Genomic DNA, 17,061 nt, shown 5'->3' with positions numbered 1-17,061 from the left:
ATTTATGTTTTATGATTTTGGACTCTACAAAATTAATTGAATTATTTATTTATTATATCTTTAAGCATGTTATAGCATTCTGTGTCAGTTTTTGATTTGATTGTTCTATTATTATACTATTCAAATGCTATGCATCTTCTATAGTAGGTCTATAATACGCCAACTGAAACAGTATAGGGTTACGGTGGTGTGCTTGTATATTTACCCATAGTGTTAATACTTAAAGTGCTTTCCTGTTATTTGTAGCCTATAGTATCACTCTAAAACATATTTTACTGTACGATGCCTTCAGCCTGAAATCAACAGGGTGTGAGCTATTTATTCAGGTTTTAGGAGCAGCATATCAGACAGGATATATTACGCAGCAGGATAAAGAGTCGTGAATTTCTACATTGAATAAAATATACTAGGATAGTTTGGGTTTGGTTGTCCTCCAAGGATATTTGAATATTTTTGACTTAAAGTATGCAATTTGACATCATTTTGGACCACTATTACGACCATAGATAACGCTGCAAAAGCTAAAAAATAAACTTTCTGTATAGGGCGTTAGGGCGAGGGACTGTTAGACCCAGCGATGCTGCTGGCCACCAGCCCGCTGTTGTGACCATCTTCTGTAACTAGTGAAGCATTTAAGCATAGTGGAATTAGCAAGCTAGCTAACTAGCCAGTTGTCTAGTTTGCTAGCCAGCTTGCTAATTTAACAATGCTTGAATGCTTCTCTATTTACAGAAAATTAGCCACCCAAGTTGCTACTCATCTGGCTGGTGCTGAAAGTGGGCCCTTCTACATTTCACTCTTTGGTGTACCATGATTTATTTTTCGCACCAGCAGTTCTCACAAGCAGCTGCGAGCTCATAATGCTTTTCTGACCTCTTCATATCAGTTTCTCTGGATGAATCATGATGGCAATTCATAACAGTGCAGTGCCAGTGTTTTTGCACCGTGCTTAAGTATGCTTAGTATGATTTTACAGGGCAAACATTTCCAGAAGAAACAAAAGGTCAGACAAAGCCTGTGATACATGTAAATAATGGAATAACTCCCTGCCTGCTCAGGAGAAAGATAAGCTACCTAGCTCAGTAGCTAGCCATCTGTCTCTGGAGCTAAGTCTGCTCTCTTCCAAGCTGCAACAACACTTAGCCACACAGACGTGCGTTGTCATTATAACAACTAACTCTTCAATAGACCACGGAAAACCGTAAAATGTATTTCTATGGTGGCACCCCTTGTAGCTAGCAAAGCTCATTGTAAGTTGTTTTGTAACAACTAGCTATATGGTGGCTACAGGCCTCATTTTTTAACTCTTACTTTGAATATTCCCGTGGTGACCTTCTGATCTAATGCATGGAATCTGAGGATAAAACTCTTGCGCACAACACTATATATATACTATAGGAAGAACTTGGAGCAACATTGCATTGGGGTAAGGATAAAAACCCTGACTTTTTGTCCCGCCCTTCCGGACTGCCGAGTTACGATTTTCCAAAGTTCTGTACAGTTTCCCGTAGTGATTTATGGCATTTTGCAATCATTTGGCTTAAATAGACGTTCAGTTAATACCTAGAAAGCAATGGGCTAGCATGCTGACAATTTCACAGTAATTAAATCTTTCCACATAGATTGAGTGGTATGAAAATCAATGGGAAATTCCGTACACCTTTCCTGTAGTAATTTATGGCATTTTGACTTTATCTTGACTTTATTTGGCCTAATTTCCCCAGAAAAGAATGGGCTAGGAGGCTGACATTTTCACAGAAATTCAAGCTTTGCCCATTCATTAAATGGTATGAAAATCAAGTGGAAATTCCATACACTTTCTCCATAGTGAACTATGGATTTTTGACCTAAGTCGGCCTAAATTTGCATAGAGAACAACGGGCTAGGACCCTGAAATTTTCACAGCCAGTCGACCTTTGGCCAAAGACCACGTGGTATGAAAATCAAGTGGAAATTCCATACACTTTCTCCATAGTGAACTATGGATTTTTGACTTAAGTCGGCCTAAATTTGCATAGAGAACAACGGGCTAGGACCCTGAAATTTTCACAGCCAGTCGACCTTTGGCCAAAGACCACGTGGTATGAAAATCAAGTGGAAATTCCATACACTTTCTCCATAGTGAACTATGGATTTTTGACCTAAGTCGGCCTAAATTTGCATAGAGAACAACGGGCTAGGACTCTGAAATTTTCACAGCCAGTCGACCTTTGGCCAAAGACCACGTGGTATGAAAATCAAGTGGAAATTCCATACACTTTCTCCATAGTGAACTATGGATTTTTGACTTAAGTCGGCCTAAATTTGCATAGAGAACAACGGGCTAGGACCCTGAAATTTTCACAGCCAGTCGACCTTTGCCCAAAGACCACGTGGTATGAAAATCAAGTGGAAATTCCATACACTTTCTCCATAGTGAACTATGGATTTTTGACCTAAGTCGGCCTAAATTTGCATAGAGAACAACGGGCTAGGACCCTGAAATTTTCACAGCCAGTCGACCTTTGGCCAGAGACCACATGGTATGAAAATCAAGTGGAAATTCCATACACTTTCTCCATAGTGAACTATGGATTTTTGACCTAAGTCGGCCTAAATTTGCATAGAGAACAACGGGCTAGGACCCTGAAATTTTCACAGCCAGTCGACCTTTGGCCAAAGACCACGTGGTATGAAAATCAAGTGGAAATTCCATACACTTTCTCCATAGTGAACTATGGATTTTTGACTTAAGTCGGCCTAAATTTGCATAGAGAACAACGGGCTAGGACCCTGAAATTTTCACAGCCAGTCGACCTTTGGCCAAAGACCACGTGGTATGAAAATCAAGTGGAAATTCCATACACTTTCTCCATAGTGAACTATGGATTTTTGACCTAAGTCGGCCTAAATTTGCATAGAGAACAACGGGCTAGGACTCTGAAATTTTCACAGCCAGTCGACCTTTGGCCAAAGACCACGTGGTATGAAAATCAAGTGGAAATTCCATACACTTTCTCCATAGTGAACTATGGATTTTTGACTTAAGTCGGCCTAAATTTGCATAGAGAACAACGGGCTAGGACCCTGAAATTTTCACAGCCAGTCGACCTTTGCCCAAAGACCACGTGGTATGAAAATCAAGTGGAAATTCCATACACTTTCTCCATAGTGAACTATGGATTTTTGACCTAAGTCGGCCTAAATTTGCATAGAGAACAACGGGCTAGGACCCTGAAATTTTCACAGCCAGTCGACCTTTGGCCAGAGACCACATGGTATGAAAATCAAGTGGAAATTCCATACACTTTCTCCATAGTGAACTATGGATTTTTGACTTAAGTCGGCCTAAATTTGCATAGAGAACAACGGGCTAGGACCCTGAAATTTTCACAGCCAGTCGACCTTTGCCCAAAGACCACGTGGTATGAAAATCAAGTGGAAATTCCATACACTTTCTCCATAGTGAACTATGGATTTTTGACCTAAGTCGGCCTAAATTTGCATAGAGAACAACGGGCTAGGACCCTGAAATTTTCACAGCCAGTCGACCTTTGGCCAGAGACCACATGGTATGAAAATCAAGTGGAAATTCCATACACTTTCTCCATAGTGAACTATGGATTTTTGACCTAAATCGGCCTAAATTTGCATAGAGAACAACGGGCTAGGACCCTGAAATTTTCACAGCCAGTCGACCTTTGGCCAAAGACCACGTGGTATGAAAATCAAGTGGAAATTCCAAACACTTTCTCCACAGTGAACTAAGGATTTTTGACATAAGTCGGCCTAAATTCGCATAGAGCACAACGGGCTAGGACCCTGACATTTTCACAGCCAGTCGACCTTTGCCCACAGATTAAATAGTGCGAATATCAATTGGAAATGGACTGTGTTTATTTCACCCAACAGAAAGGATTCGAACCAAATGACACTTATCTTCCCAAGTGGCCGAAAGCCAGTTTACACCAGTCTTTTCTCTAACTTTTTATACTTTAAAACGGGGTAGAGTTTTGAATCCTTTTCTCCTTCAAAGAGGGGCTCGTCACCATTACATACCTATAATCTGGACGTCGTAACTGCAAGTTAAGGTCCCCAAAAACAGCCACAAAAGGCTTAATTGGGGCCTTAATCCCTTATATTAGTGGATTTTTTGACATATGCAAGAATGGCCATAACTTCTCAAATATGGATCCCAGAACCCACATATTGTGGACACACATTGTGGACTAGGCCTACAATAGGATCACCTGAATAAAATCCCTCTAGATTATCTAGAAAAGATTTTTGCCTGTATCAAACTCCGACTTCAGCATGGGGTACACGTCCCTAAACTGTACACCCTGTCGCACTCTTGGTGAGATTAGACCAACTTTTACTTCTGAAGATGTCAGAGCCCTGCTTTTTTAATATGTTGTAGACAAGCCCCAATGAGGCACATTCAAGTTGGATGGGACTCCCTAGCACTTAGCATGCCTGCGCGGGAAGAGGGGCAGTTGGCCTACATTTGAATGGGGCATTTTGAACGATAAAATGAATGGAAAGTGATTACCCAAACGGCCCATCCTTCAACTAGTCATAACTTCTCACAACATGGTTGAATTTGATGGGATATTATGAACTGGGTAAACTGGGTGAGATGGGTGAACTGGGTGAGATGGGTGAACTGGGTGAACTGGGTGAACTGGATGAGATGGGTGAACTATGGATTTGTCACCGAACTCGGCCCAAATTCCCATAGAAAGCAATGGGCTAGGACCCTGAAAATTGAACGGTCAGTCGACCTTTGGCCGATGACCATGTGGTATGAAAATCAAGGGGAAATCCCAAACACTTTTCCCATAGTGAATTATGGATTTCTCACCGAACTCGGCCCAAATTCCCATAGAAAGCAATGGGCTAGGACCCTGAAAATTGAACGGTCAGTTGACCTTTGGCCAATGACCATGTGGTATGAAAATCAAGGGGAAATTCCAAACACTTTTGCCATAGTGAATTATGGATTTCTCACCGAACTCTGCCCAAATTCCCATAGAAAGCAATGGGCTAGGACCCTGAAAGTTTAACAGTCAGTCGACCTTTGGCCAAAGACCATGTGGTATGAAAATCAAGGGGAAATTCCATACACTTTCTGCGATGGTACACTTTCTGCTATGGTAAACTCCGTACACGTAGAAATTACGGCCTTTTGACTCAATTCTGCCTAAAGACACCTAGAAAGCAATGGGCTAGGAGGCTGAAATTTTCACATTAAGTCAACCTCTGCCCCAAGATGAAATGGTCTGAATATCAACGGGAAATTCTGTACAGTTTTCCCATAGTGATTCATGGCATTTAGCATTTATTTGGCTTAAATAGACGTTCAGTTAATACCCCTAGAAAGCAGTGGGCTAGCACGCTGAAAATTTCACAGTCAGTCGGCCCTTGGCCACAAACCACGTGGTATGAAAATCAATAGGAAATTCGGTACACTTTTCCCGTAGTAATATATGGCATTTTTCTTCATTTTAAAGTTATTTGGCCTAATTACCCCATAAAACAATGGGCTAGGACCGTGAAATTTTCACAGTCATTCCATCTTTGCCCCATCGTTAAATGGTATAAAACTCAATGGGACATTCCAAACACTTTTCCCATAGTGAACTATGGATGTCTCTACCCAGATGACACTTATGTTCCGACATGGCCTTCAACAGTCTTTTCTCTCAAAATGTCCACTTTAATTTAAAGTAGAGATTTGATTCATTTTCTCCTTCAAAGAGGGGCTCGTCACCATTACACACCTATAATCTGGGCCTCGTAGCTGCAAGTTAAGGTCCCCAAAAACAGCCCCAAAAGTCAAAATTGAGGCATATGACCTCATCTTTCGGCCTGTTTTGGCAAGTGAGAAACGGGCCATTAAATCGTAGTGAAAGGTTGGAACTGCCTGATTTTTGCATAAATCAGTCGCCTGTGATAAGGTGATGCAGGATCTAAAGCGAGATATCTGTAGAACCTTGGGAAAGCTAACTTCCGGTAGCAGCATGCTAACGACTTGAATCCAATTGAACCTTGAAGAGGGTCCTGTTTTGTCCATCATATGTGAATTTCATCAAAGAAGGCCATTGACAAGTGTTTTAAAATTGATCAATATTAAAAAGTGGTCACAATCCAGATTTTACCAGTCTTTTCTCAAACTTTTTATACTTTAAAAAGGGGTAGGGTTTTAAATCCCTTTCTGCCTCAAAGAGGGGCTCGTCACCATTACACACCTATAATCTGGGCCTCATAGCTGCAAGTTAAGGTCCCCAAAAACAGCCACAAAGGGCTTAATTGGGCTCAATTGGGGCCTTATTCACTTATATTTTGGCATATGCAAGAATGGCCATAATTTCTCAAATATGGGTCCTAGAACCCCCAGATTGTGCACACACATTGTGGACAAGGCCTACAATAGGACCACTTGGAAAGAAATCCCTCTAGATTATCCAGAACTGATTTTTGCCTGTATCAAACTCAGACTTCAGCATGGGGTACATGTCCCTAAGCTGTACACCCTGTCGTACTCTTGATGAGATCAGACCATCTTTTACTTCGGAAGATGTCAGAGCCCTGTTTTTTTAATATGTTGTAGACAGGCCCCAATGAGGCACATTCAAGTTGGATGGTACTCCCTAGCACTTAGCATGCCTGCGCGGGAGGAGGGAATTGGCCTACATTTGAATGGGGGATTTTGCCAGGATAAAATTTATGGAAAGTGATGACCAACTGGCCCATCCTTCAAATAATCATAACTTCTCACAACATGGTTGAATTTGATGGGAAATTGCTTGGCAACATTCCCCTTGATGACTTGAATAGGAAAATATTGCGGACAAATCTGCAGACCCTCTGGAATGCTATCTCCTGTTAGCAGCATGCTAATGACTTGAATCTAATTGTACCTTGAAGAGGGTCCTCTTGTGTCCATCATATGTGAACTTTAGCATAAAAAGCCATTTACAAGTGTTTTTATTGCACCCAACAGAAACAGCAACATGTACACATCATTAACAGTCTTTTCATAATATGTTAGTTAAATACACATATAAATACTTCTGTTGAATACAATGGCTTGTAAATAGTTGTAGTTTCTATTTTATGAATATCAATGGTTGTATAATTTTTTAACAGTTCAAAAATGCTTCTATTACTTAACTTCATTAGAAATGCTTGTTTCATTTCAATGTCCTTTTTTAATTGAATTTTTTTTTTACATACTTTATACTAAATTCTAGTTGAGCAATAAAGTCTCAACTTAAGCAGGTATTTTATGTAATCCTTCCGTTTTAGTAATTACTATTACCTGTCTAAGTTATTAACAACGGCTGCAGACCAGGCCGAGCCTCAGAGCTCCCTCATGCTGATCGTGACCGAAGGAGTGGGGGATGGGTGAGGTTACGGTGGGGACAGTCAATGTCATGTTCTGTGTAAAGTACCTTAAGTTTCATTGCTGACATTACACAAAACCTGACGTTTACCATCATCATGGGGACCATGGCGTGGCCCCTCCCCCATCAGTGCATGCGCCCGTGGAGAGGTGACTCACTGCCTCAGACTGTCGAGCGGCTCCACACACATGTAACTTGACGGGCTAGCTGTGGAACCTGGATGGAAATGGTAAGTTTTTAATTATTGTCCTTGCTCCTAATGTTGGTACATGTACTGCCATATAAAAAGAGCTGTTGCAATGTGCTGGAAGTTAACCGAGATGGACAGCTAATATTAGCTAACACTAAGCTAACATGTGCAGCTAGCATGTGCAGCTAACAGAGCTGTGAGTGGAGCTGGGTCTGGATAAAGGTGGAGGTGGGTCTGGATAAAGGTGGAGGTCTGAACAGACGTGAGTGCAGCTTCCTGCTGTCACAGTGTTTTAACACATTGATATTCAGGCTAAATGTAGCCTCTGCTCCAAGGAGATGAACTACGGCAACAAGGGCTCACATGTCCTCTCATCACACTGTTCACTGTTTCGGGCTTGTCACCTTTTTCACTCATGAGTTTGCAGGTATGCGATCTGAGACCAGCCTACCGTTAACGGAAGGCTGGACAACTAATTACAGTTAACTACAAATGGATAATTTACACATCGTGGGGCTTTTTTAGTCACAAAATGATATTTAGATATTGTTTAGAATTTATATTTTATCATCATTATCTTTTCCCACAGAACGTGAATATTATGCTCAACAAAGAGACATATTTGACATATTGAGTCAAGGTTAACTTTAAAAAAAAGTATTTCTTCACATGTAAGCAGATATTGTAATTCAAATAACCATGGGTATTGAAGTAGAATATTTAGCCTCATACTTTCAGAAATAAGTAGATCACCTTACTATAATGCAGCCTATAAGACCAGAACAAATTACTTTTAATTTCAGTCAAAATGTAATAATAGCAGCTCAGGCAACAATTTTAATTACACAAAATTCTACCACTGCAGCTTGAAATACTGAGAAAGTCTTTTGTAATAGTGTAGAATATTATACTGAATACTTCAGGGAGTCTATTGGTTTCAATCCCAAACTGATCATACTCTCAGGGTTTAAATCATATAACTATTTAAAAATAGTCTAGACGCAAATGAAACACATTTTGACCCATCAAAGATGATGTTGAAGTTATTAGTTCATCGTAAACCATATTAACATTTCTATCCTCTAATATATTTGCAGGCGCTGATGTGACAGATGGCTTTAACCCTGAACAGACCAACGAGGTAGGATATGTCATCTTCTTTGGGTTCTTAATTGACAGTTAACCTGCTCGACTGTGAATGTCGAACAGAAATCAAAACAATGCTAGAGTAATTAATTTCTTACAGACTACAGCTAGTTAATCACACATATTAGACTTCCATTATTACGACAGTGTTTCCCACAAGGATAAATTAAATAGTTTGCACTGCAGCCACTTATTCATAATGTCTGATGAAATATAAGTTGTAGTATTTGTTGTTTGGTTGTGTATTATTTTATTTATGTAAAACAGTGTAGACTGGTAGGTAGGTAGGTAGGTAGACTGGTAGGTCGACTGATAGGTAGGCAGACTGGTAGGTTGGGAGCCTGTCTAAACATTACAAAAAAATGATTTGTTTTTCAGGAAGAACACCAGCGGTCCAGTGACAATACCGATATTCTTGACCCCACTCCAGCTGATGTCGATGAGGACACAAGTGTTCCAGAGCTCATGAGAACCGACAGTGGAGTTGTAAGTTTATTTGCAAAACTTCACATTCTAACATGAAAAGGGCCATGACATCTGTCAGTTTACAGGAATCAGGGTAATATTTTCAGAGGCTGTGATGATTATTGAAAGCGGTAATGTGAAGTGCCACTACGAGACAAAGCACAAGTCTTTTGAGCTAACGTCTCGCATCTCAAATAAAGGCACAGGAAAAGAAACCTAAGAGCCCAGCACTCAATTTCTTTTCTAAACATGTTGCCTAGTTTTAGTCTATTGTTTTGTCTTGACATTTATTATTGTTAAATGCTTGTGATTTTACAATGAAGAATATCCAAGTCTAATCCTTTCTTTTTTTAAGCTCAACAGACAAATGCTCAGAGACAAAAGAGAACCTCTATCAAGTTCTGAGTACAGTGATGAGGATGATCCACATCCAGCCAAAGGTAATATTTCGAGTAAATGTGAGGATTGTGAAAATTTCTGATAAAATATTTCTCTTGGAAAGAAAGCACACACTGTCCAGGTACATTGCTAGCCTTAATCATTTGCATGCCTTTTACCTTGCCTGTATTATTTATTGATTTATTTCCAATCACTTTTCCTAATACAGTTTCCTTAAAATACCACATGAGTGTTTATTCTGTGGGCACCAACAGATTGTAGACACTATTTGATTGGATGTATGAAATTAATTGAAAGTCTGTTATTCTCAGTTTTGCTTGTGTTTTAATAGGTAGTTTGGATGAAAAGATGCTGGTTGGAGAGGCCTCTGGTCAATCACACACAAAAAAAGGTAATCTTTTCAAAGTTTTTCAGTTTCTCACCTAGGATCAAGTTATTTAGTGAGTCCACTGACATGAGAATACATTTTATAGATTCCCTATCCAAAATAGAAATAAACTAATAAACTATCATGTATCGTTATGTAGTATGTAACTTAGTTAATACGTGTATTAAGTAGTTCAAATGAGCTCCACCTTTACCAGCTGCAACATTAAAGTGATACATTCATTAATGCATCGATAATTATTATCCAATGATTTCAGCCTACTATAAATATATTATTTTGTCCATTCTGCATAGTGAGTATACTTTAACTTTCAATATTACTCTGTGCGTTTCTATCACGCACCTGGTTTTTGTGTGCCCAGGTTTTGAGGCTAATGAAACACCATATTAAAGTAACTGGCATCATTACGTAAGGAAATATAATTTCACATCATCCAGTATATTGAATTCAGAATCATCTATGTAAAGGACTCATTTGTTCAGGTCAGTAGATCTCATCTAGTCCTAAATCACATAATGTCCTCTGGACTAAATGGACAATGACCAGTTGTTTTAAATGAAGTACTCCACTTGTGTCATGTAATGCTGAAGCTAGTGTTAGTAAACCGTGTCTTTGTTCATACTTCTGCAACTACCGTCTATATTTCTGCTGCGAGTTCTATTTTTGTATTAGACACTGTTGCTCCAAATACTTATGTTACTGCAACTACAGGTTGTTCTACTCGTATTTTGTGTACTGCTACAGTCAAGATCGATACAACATTATAGCCTCAGTACTTGCTGGTTTTTGAATAACATTAAATTACTGTCTCATTTTATTCAGGGTCATCACAAACAAAAAAACAGAAGTGGACCAACGACGAAATCCAGGCTGTGGAAAAAACACTCATGGACCACATCAGATCTTGGAAGGTTCCTGGAATGCATTCAGACGTCACCACTAGCTCTCAAAGGAAGGAGGTGGGAGGCAGTGAAATTTTACACAAAAAACCGAATTGATGCACTAAAGCGAAAGTCTTTGCAAGAAAGGTAAGCTTTTACATTTGTGCACTATTGTGTTCAGATGGAAGACTACAGGTACAATCTTTGCTGGACATTTATGCACTTCTGTTGCTGGACGTTGTTCAATATTGTCAAATGGAAGGTTTAACAGGTTTTTTGTTTTTTTTGAAGAATTCATAATCGTGCCTGTTCTCTTTGACATTCCTCGTTTTCTTTGTTAAATATTTGAATATTTCTATTTGCGTTACGGCATTAAAGTTGTACGAATCTATTTTGTGATACACAAACATATTTTCGTTGTATTTTTTGTTATTTAAAACCATTTCACTACACTTAAAAAGTGTACATTGCAGTGCAGTTGTAATAGAAGTTGTACACAACAGTTGTGAGGCATTGAAAGGTTTTGAAACAGTAAGTGTTGAAATAATGTTTACAGAATTACAATTTAAGTATTGTAGTAGTCAAGTTCAGTATTTGTTTTGCAAGTGAAATACTACTTTGAAATATTATGCTGAGAGCATTGCAGTTGTGATACTGTGATATTCAGCTCCATCATTTGTAGGTTTTTTTTTCAACTGAAATACAAAGCACTGAATATCACAGTATCAAAACTGTAATGCTTTCAGCTGTAATATTCAGTGTACTATATCTGAAAAATGCACAGAACTTTGAAATAAAGCTGTGAAGTTTGAACATTTCTGATTCTGATCTGACATTTACATTGAGTGGAGTTCAATATACACAGATGAGTCATTATACAATTACAACATTTAATGGTGAATCCACAAATGCAATATTAAATGAATTAACAAAATATAATACAGAAACAACTCTTTTTTTAAAATAAAGCTCTAGTTTCTATAAACTTACCCTCCATTGAATACCTTATATAGGCTTGAATACCTTATATAGGCTTGAATTCCGTATATAGGCTTGAAAGACACATTTTTAACAGTGTCCCCTGGTGGTGGTTTGTATTATGACATGATAGGAGCGTCCCCGCTGGGATAGAAACACCAGACAAAAATTCAGTTTTTTAAATTTGAGAAGTTTTGATACTTGAGTTGATATTTTGGTTCCCAGGACCAAAACAAAATTTATGTGATGAAAAGTATGCCGTTATTCCATTCAGAAAATGAGGTCCCCACGCGTAACCTCTACACAGGCGTCCCCACCATGTAGCAAAAACGTGTATGTGTGTGTGTGTGTGTGTGTGTGTGTGTGTGTGTGTGTGTGTGTGTCGCTGTTTCAGTGTGTTTGACCCTGGAGTTCAAGGACAGTCTTCTGTGTTGCCTCTGGCTGCTCCTGTCTGTACCCAAGTGGATTTAAGGAGCTCATCTACCCGCACACACACATGCGCACACACACACACGCGCACACCTATACACACCAGCCTAACCTTGTGCTCTGAAACACGTCACCTTCAGTTCCAGGTAGAAAACAAACCTGTCTGGAGTTTCTATCCTTTGTTTCCAATAATGTGCTCCAACACACACACACACGCACACACACGCGCAGTGTCCTGAAGCTCACAGTATGTCCTGCAGCCCTGCCTCCCATCCTACTGGATTAATTACTCTCCTCCCTGCCTGTGATCCCCGAGAGCGTCTGAGCCGCGTTAGCCGGCCTCTGCCTCTCGCTGGTGGGCACGGAGATGGCAGCGCTCACCCATTCATCACCGTGACTTTGGGAAGGGAGACACGAGGGATGTGGTGTGCGTGGGCGAGTAAGAGAGGTATAGGGAGAGAGAGAGAGAGAGAGAGAGAAAGAGAGAGAGGCTGGAAGTGAAGGTGAGAGAAAGGTAGAGGGAGAACGGGAGCGGAAAAAAGCCAGGTCCCCTCTGACCGAGGCCCTGATTAAAAATTAAAAGTGTTGCCATTTCGCTGGTTCCAGAGGTCCAGAGTTGTACGGTATGGATTGCTCAGGTGATTCTCAGAGGAGGAGGAGGAGGAGGAGGAGGAGGAGGGGGAGGGCGTGAGGTTGCTGAAGAGGAGCATGGGAGTGCAGGATTAGGAAGGGAAGGGGGAGACGGAAAGCAAGGGATGAGACACATCTTTACCTGGAGATAAATAGGCCGACGCAGCGCAGCGCTGGGACTCTCCCCATTGTTTCACATCCCAAAAAAAAAACGTTGCCACGTTCATTCTTTATTCCCCTGGAGATGTCTTTTTTTCACAGTAGATGGATGAAGGCCGGGGAGGAGGTAGAGGGGGGGGGGGGGCAGCACTGAAGGTTAGAGCAGCTCTAATTAATGGAGACAAAAAGTAGGAGTAAAGACAGACAGAGGAGAGAAAGACAAACTGCAGCGTGTGTGTGTGTGTGTGTGTGTGTGTGTGTGTGTGTGTGTGTGTGTGTGTGTGTGTGTGTGTGTGTGTGTGTGTGTGTGTGTGTGTGTGTGTGTGTGTGTGTGTGTGTGTGTGTGTGTGTGTTTACGTGCGTGTGTGTGAGAGGTGCGTGGGGGGGCAAACAGAGGGTCCTGTTCAGCTGGTTGGATGAGAGCGATGCAAGAAAAGAGGCAGCGAAGAAGAGGAAGAGGAGGGGGGTGAGGTGCGACTCAGCCATTCAAGCAGCGTTGGCGTTTGTCTTTCATCTCCTCTCTCACACAAAACAACAACCCCCCCCCCCCCCCCCCTCCATCATGTACAGCAGCCTTTCTTAACGCTCACCTATTTATAGCAGCGCAGGTTGAGCAGCGCCGCATCATCATTTAATTAGGCGCTTGTTTACCAATAAACTCGGAGAAGTAAACACACGGCTCTGAAACTCAGCCGTGTGAGCAAACAAAAGACCCGGCTATATGGTAGTGACCTGACAGGAGAGGAGGAAGAAGAGGAGGAAGAGTAGGAAGAAGTGATGTATCGTCACGGGCCGGGCAGTTTGTTTCTCCACCTGCAGAGACGAAGGAGAAGACCATTATCGCCTTTTGTGCGACCCTCCCTTATTACAAAGACAGACGAACAAGGGTAGAAAAGTGCCGCTTGGTGCAAAGTCACAGTCATGGCAGGAAGAGGTGGATGCTTACTTACATAATGCTTCATGTCAGTGATGATGTAACCGCTCATCAAGACTCCCTCAGCCTGCTGAAGGCAACAAGTTCTGGTGAGGCAAACGGAACAATTTAATTTGTGATATTTACTTCTGTTTGACCTCACTGATCGGTCTGTTCTGATATCTCTGTTAACTGTGAGTAGCTAAGGAACAGTTCATTATTTAACCCTGCCCCGCATGCTTGAGCTGTCTCCCTACTCTAACATTCAAAGGATCTGCTCATTGTTAAGCAGAGAGCCGGGAGGTGATTAGTCGAGCGTAGAACCAATGCTGTAAGTTCATAAACTGTTTCTGCCAGCACCTCTAAACTTAAGTAATTAACTCATCGGGTCTCATTTATTCAATTGGAACGTGAGCAATAATGTAAAAAACTTCAATTCCTGGCTTCAGATGGAGTTATGTGCTCTAACTTTTTCTTCACCAATGTGCCCAGTGCTTCTGTCCTGCGCTGGTTGCCTGGCAACGTCATGGTGGCTGGCTGTCCCGATGAAGTCGTCGTTTTTATAAACGGACACATTGCAAAATATCATCACTCAATGGATTTTCTCAGGGAGGCAAAGTTCAACTTTTGTAAGCTTCTACATTCCATTGGCAAGTCGTTCTTGACCGTCCCAACATGTCATTAGAGTGGAGAACCAAACCAATCGCTACTCTTGAGCCTCCTCTGTCGGAGGACGGACTGCTCCCCAAAAGAGGAGAGGATTGCAGACAAGTGATGGCACAGTTGTGTCTTTTATTGTCCCGTTAGCAGCCAAACTAACAAGCTTACGAATGGCCAGTTAGCCAGCAAGCTCTGTGAGCCCCCCCCCCCCCCATCTTCAATAACCCTGTATTGAATGAAACGATGTACAAACCCCGGAAACGGCACAGTGAACAGAAAACACAAAGCATGGCAACTAGCATGAGCTGCTACTGAATTAGCCATTAGCTCCCCAGTAGAGTAAATACACGAGACTATATTTTCCAAAATGACTAATATTTATTAGTGTTATTATTAGCAGTAGGTGCAGCAGTAGCAGTATCTCCTCATAATATACCTACTCATACTATACATAATTATCTTTTGATCATGGCGACATGACAAAGCTCAATGAATTAAACACAACGTCTCAGACTGCAGCTGCTTTGACCGGCTCACTGTTGTTGCTGTTGTTGTCTGCCCCCCCCCCCCCCCCCCCCCCCCGATGTCTCTCCACACACATTCCTCCATTACCGTGCTGAATTTTAAAAGGGAGATTATGCCGCACACCATAATGACAATTTTCAGGAGATGCAATGTTGCGGTAAATTACAGCAGTGAAACTCATTTGAATGTCCCGTGAAGAGGCTTTAACCAGATTTTGATGTTTCCAGCTCAAAAGGATGTTTGTGCTCCAGTGGTTTTAAGCCAAATGCATTTTTTCAGATGTCAAAAATACAGCATGGGGATCTCCGCTCTGTTGTTCTGCTGATTGAATTTGGTGCCAATCACGCTTGTGTGTTTTTTAAAAGCCCACAGATGCTTCGCACTGCCTTCATCAATGTTAATGTGCCGGTTCAATTTAATTTGTCAACCACTGTGCCGTTGCGCTTCACAAAATATTTACTTTTAAATTCAAAAGGGGGGTTTGTGGGCAAGAAGGGATTTCTCTCAGTTTGAGATCAGAAGTCCTCCTCTTCCCCTTTTTGGTTGAGAGATTAATAGTTTCTCTCTTTTGTTCCATAAACTGATATAATCCCCAAATCCCAGGCCATCTGGTGTGTTTGTAGGACTTCAGGGGCGTAGTTAAACTCATTTACTGGGGCTGGTGCCATATCAATACTTTACTGCGGTGTAGTAAAACAGTCATGGAAAATAAATACTCCAACCACATGCCAGCAGCAACTGAAGCGACAAAGAGCAACCTCTCTGGAGTTTGTTTTTCGGGCTCCTTCCTCCAGCTGGTGGTCAGTGATGCTGCTTTGCAGCTACAGATGACTCCGATTAATTAATCCCACCGGTCACAGTTCATAACAGGTTTATAAAGCATAAACAGTAGTTACAAATGTAAACTGCATCTTGACTGGTTATAGCGGAGGCATTCAAACGTGAGGCGCTAGTTCTAGCTTTTCAATAGATGGAGGAGCGTGATCCCTCACCTGCTTCCCACAACACCAGATGACCATGTTGTTGCTTTACAAAGACGTAAAACTGCTGGGAAAGCTGATACTGAGCCACGGGTCTTCGTGGTGGCTTTCCCTTTGTGGAACTCCGTTAAAAGCTGCTTGCAGTGATCTTTGAACACAAACGACAACACTGTCTCCTTGTTATGCAAACAGTTGCAGAAACCCAGCTGTATGCCAGTGAGGTTGTGTATCTGGTCGTCGTTTTAAAGGAGCTAGTTGAGCTGCAGTATCATTTCACATAATTGATGTCAGGATGGTTGCTTTGTAAAAAGAAATACACAGTATCTGTAGTGTATGGTGGCCTAAGGCCAAGACTGAAAATCTGCGTTTCTGCGTGGCCTGTGTGGGACGTAGAAGAGAACACTTGTTGCAACGTTGTCTTCACATTTTCTATTTCTTTTCCCCTCTCCGTTTGTCACCGACACATTTTCCCAACGGTATGTCAACATTTTGCGGTTCCTCCCTGTGCGTAATTAATTATCACCTCAGAACTTCTCCCAGACTTGGTGTTCATCCACGCGAGTGCCGGTGGCCTCTTGTCCCACCGAGACGCCGTGAGAACAGCAGAACCCGAGAGACACACCGTTCACTCAAGCTGTTGTTGAAGTTATTTGTTCTCACATTCGCTCGCAGTTGACGCCGAGTGTTCCATCATCCGCCTCTAAATGTAGCGCCTCGACATTAAGGGTTTACAGATACAAGATTGCGGCAAATTAAAAAGGAGAGCGTGTGTGATGGTGCAAGGACGCAGTAGCAGGCTGATCTGCTGTCAGCTGCAACATGAGAGGTTTAAACGAAGGCGACGAATGTTAACTCTGTCTGGATTGTGTGTTCGCTTTATGGTCCTCCGTGAAGAGGAGCGAGTGACGAAATGATTTTATGAATTCTAAA

General features: G+C 41.5%; 1 protein-coding gene and 1 long non-coding RNA gene across 2 annotated transcripts in view; both read left to right on the top strand.

Moving 5' to 3' along the window:
• Positions 1 to 17,061, top strand: part of gpc3 (glypican 3) — a gene marked incomplete at both ends in the record, with an annotated part of 100,552 nt that overhangs the window by 42,612 nt on the left and 40,879 nt on the right. The window lies entirely within an intron of this gene.
• Positions 9,098 to 11,524, top strand: LOC306777369. Its single transcript, XR_013771981.1, has 4 exons — positions 9,098 to 9,210; positions 9,545 to 9,629; positions 9,920 to 9,979; positions 10,799 to 11,524. It is a non-coding gene; the product is annotated as an uncharacterized lncRNA (long non-coding RNA).

The sequence above is a fragment of the Melanostigma gelatinosum genome (genome assembly GCF_949748355.1).
Source record: "Melanostigma gelatinosum genome assembly, chromosome: 5".
Classification (NCBI taxonomy): Eukaryota; Metazoa; Chordata; class Actinopteri; order Perciformes; family Zoarcidae; genus Melanostigma; species Melanostigma gelatinosum.
The sequence above is the reverse complement of the archived record's forward strand: the minus strand, read 5'-3'. Positions and strand labels throughout refer to the sequence as shown.